At 35.3% G+C, this 3,953-nt stretch overlaps 1 non-coding gene across 1 annotated transcript; it reads right to left on the reverse strand.

Moving 5' to 3' along the window:
* Positions 1-2,695: 2,695 nt before the first annotated feature.
* LOC138836046 (U6 spliceosomal RNA) lies at positions 2,696-2,802 on the reverse strand. The gene has a single exon (XR_011374882.1). It is a non-coding gene; the product is annotated as a U6 spliceosomal RNA (small nuclear RNA).
* Between the last annotated feature and the right edge of the window lie 1,151 nt (positions 2,803-3,953).

Here is a 3,953-nt window from a genome sequence, read left to right on the forward strand (position 1 = left end):
TCTAATGACTTTTTCTTACAAAACATTAAACCAGTATAGAAGTTGTATTAAACACAACTTTGTAAACCCACTGGCAATTTTCAGGGCTTTTTGGAAAACATGTCTATTCAGAAATTTTGTCCATTTTTAATCAAGTTTCTTGTTAATCTCATCTTTAATCTCTCTATACAAAAGCAATAATTTATTCAAGGTAGTAGAAAGGAAAAAATTAAGCAACTCCTAACATTTTTTAGTTTTCAATAACATGATATTGATTAAATCATTTTCTGTTAATGCTTGAGACTATATAACTCAATTTAGTTAGACCTTATACAAGACTATATGTATTTTATTTTACGTTGATTTTTCTTTCCAAAGCCTGTGTGACTAATTTCCCTTCGTTTCTTTCTGTCTCATGTAGTTCAGATTTCAAACAAAAGAATAAATGGAAGGAAGCGAACAAAAAAAAATACATTTCCTCTCATCTGATGATGCCTCTACAAGAATGAGGAAAGACCTATGATAAAATATCAAAAAGACAATTTATTCTTCTGGGTTTTCCTTATCTTTGTTATTTAACTTAAATGATGTAAAGCACACTATACTGCTCAGATACTTTTATGTTTTCTCAGTTTTGTACATTTTCTTTTTTTTTGGGGGGGGGATCCGGTCAAGGGGCCTGAACTCTGGGCCTGGGCGCTGTCCCTCAGCTCTTCAGCTCAAGGCTAGTGCTCTACCACTTGAGCCACAGCACCACTTCCGGCTTTTTTTTCTTTTTGCTTATGTGGTACTGGGGAATAGAACCCAGGGCCTCAGACATGCAAGGCAAGTGGTCTACCACTGAGCTACCTTCCCAGCCCTGTACATTTTCTTTTGGACTTCATCTCAGTCTACAACATTCCTTCATTATTATGTCCCTGATATTTTTACACTAACAAGACTGAAGATAACCAGTTTGATTTACAGCATGAGAAGTTATCCACCTGGCTTCCCTGGAAGCAGAGCATGATCAATAGATAACATTACTTCTGGTTGCTCACTACATGTAATGGTTTCCGTAATACTTATGACATTCTATTTAGTATTTTTAAAAAAACTTCTGGCTAAACTCAAAGCTCATTCATGGAAGTTTATGTTAAGTATTTTACAAGTTTTATTTCTCTTAATTCTTAAGATAACATTTGCAATAATGCTAATGTTATTACCATTTTAGTGTTGGGAAAAATTGTAATTAAAGGCACTAAGTGCATGGCCCAAAGACACACAGTGAGGAAGGAAATGAGTCAAAGTTTCCAAAAGTCTTTCCGCAATACACAAAAGGTAGGTAAATTCTCTCCATTCTCTTACACTCTCAATTCAATATTCATATTTTCCAAGAAATAATAGCATAGCAAATATTGCCCATGGTGATTGTTTTCTGTCACATTTTGTCTTCAACACAGACTGTGTTGGTGACATTGGGTTATCATGCACAGAGCTGAGCTTCTAAATTGAGGTCCAAAGAGAGGCAAATTTCTTCTGTCCCACAGTTCCAGTTTTTTTAAAAAGTACCAAAACTTTTAAATATCACTTACTCTCTTTTAAGAATCCAAAAATGAAATAAATTCACATTTAATCAATGCAAAATACTTTAAAAGTAGGAGACAATAAAACAGGCCCCCATGAAGTAAATTTTCTTCTACTTTTAAAATTATTCTGAAAGCCTTGTATTGGTTAGTCACACTTATAATCCTATCTACTTGGGATATCTACTCAGGAGCCTGAGATCTGTGGATAACCTTTGGAAGCCAATCAGGGCTTCCAAAACAAACAAAAAAATTCATGAAATTATTTTTCAAAATTTTTAATGAACTAGCAAAGACCCAGGAAAGAAAATGTAGTTCATATAGTACCTCACCAACCTAGAGAGGAAAGACCTAGCATGGCCTTTAAGCCCTGATTTCAAACTCTGAGCACGCCAACACACATGCATGCACATGCGTTTGCATGCATGCATCTTTTCCCTTCCCCTCCCCAAATTAGAGAAGCGTACATACAAGAGGCACATGCACCAACTTCAAATACAGTGAAAACAAGGGTTATAGCATGGGGGAGGAACATACAAAGAAACAAAAATTCACATCGCACATTATAAGTACGTTAGAAACAATAGCAAGAAACAAACAAAAAAATACTTGTTTCCCTATCTTGGAGTTCAATTCCCTTAACATCATCATATCTGTTCATATGAACATAGTTTTTGACATTGTCTGCTTGCCCTAGACATATATTCGTTATTGAAAATAAGGGAAACCATGGGACCTGTTTCTTTGGACTTGGCTTACTTCACATAATACATTTTTTCCCAAGTCTTTCCATTTCCTAACAAATTGGGTGATGTCATTCTTTCTGATGGAGGCATAGAATTCCCTTGTGTATATACACCACATTTTTTTGATCCATTCATGTAGTGGGGATAGCTGGGTTGGTTCCATATCTTAGCTATGGTAAATAATGCTGCAATAAACATAGTTGAGCTGGTAGTTTTAGTATGGTCTTTTTGTGATCATTTAGTAAATCCCCAAAAGTGGGGTTGCTGGGTCAAAGGGGAGCTTTATGTGGAATCGTTTGAGGAACCTCCATAATGCTTTCCAAAGTGGTTGAACAAGTTTACACTCCCACCAAGAATGCTGTATGGTTCCCTTGTGGCCACATCCCCTCCAGCATCTGTTGTTGTAAAAATATGGAACGCTCCACGAATTTGCATGTCGTCCTTGCACAGGTGCCATGCTAATCTTCTCTGTATCGTTCCAATGTTAGTGTATGTGATTCTGAATTGAGCACAAAATATTTTTATATCAAAAGTGCAATTGGATTTTATTAAACTAGACGATTCAACAAAAAGGAAGTTCAAAAGAATTGTCATGAAATTTTACAACCATATATTTCTTACATAAGCACACATTTAAGAATAAAGTCAAGATTGACATGTCAAAAACAAAATAATTCCAGATATTTGTTGTTCAAGAAATGTGTAGGAGGAGGAATTCAATTATTCTATACAAGGCACCTGTCATAATGAACACTGCAGCAAGTGTTAAGGTTCGTTCAAAGTTTTAATGTTTTAAATATATTCAATTTTGGGAATTGTTTCAATTTTGGGAACACAAGCCTCAACAATATGTCAATACTATCCTCTTATTTATCTCTAAAGGTTTATGCTTCTGGTCTTTTAATATTAAAACTTCAAAAAAATTATCTTTAGCAAGTTGTGCAAAGGGGTTTTGCTTCATCATGTCAGTGTTGAATAGAGTGTATGTGCATTTCAATGTTCAGTGCATCTGGATCATTGTCAAATTTTCCTTTTTTCTTCCTTCCCTTACCCCAACCCCACCTATCCCTTCAAGTTTCCTACTTATATTCTCACATATGTACATTGAGTGTTATGACTGTATTAGTCCACCATTTCCCTCTCCATCCTTCTGCCCTATTTCCTCTAAGCCTAGCTCCCCTTTTAAGACTTGTTTCAAATTCATGGTGTTTTGTTAAATATCTCTACCTTTGGCATTTGGCTATGGGCTTGCCACATCCTCTCTTCCATGTTTGACCACATAAATGAATATATTTCTCCACATTTCTAATCTCTGAATGGCTGAGATAGGTCTATTTTACTATTCACCTTCTGTCCTAAATTTAGAATTGCACCTTCAGGACCATCCTATAGAGCTTTTTTCTTCTCTACACACTGAAGATGGAAAGGAAATAATTTCCATGCTCTCAGCATTATGCTATCCATCATGAATTTCCATCGCTTATCACTTCAGCAGTCTATGTTTAGGGACAATCTTCAATTTCTGATGATAGGAGCACGAGTCAGTTTTACCTATGCAGATTCCACTATGTAGTGAGCCCTGTAGTCTTAAATTTTCAATAAGTTTCGAGTAACTTTTTATTAATAATTTAAAAAGTTTTATTTCAGTATTTGAAATACTGCC

Source organism: Dipodomys merriami, unplaced genomic scaffold, assembly GCF_024711535.1.
Source record: "Dipodomys merriami isolate MVZ:Mamm:240054 unplaced genomic scaffold, mDipMer1.0.p SCAF_247, whole genome shotgun sequence".
Taxonomy (NCBI): domain Eukaryota; kingdom Metazoa; phylum Chordata; class Mammalia; order Rodentia; family Heteromyidae; genus Dipodomys; species Dipodomys merriami.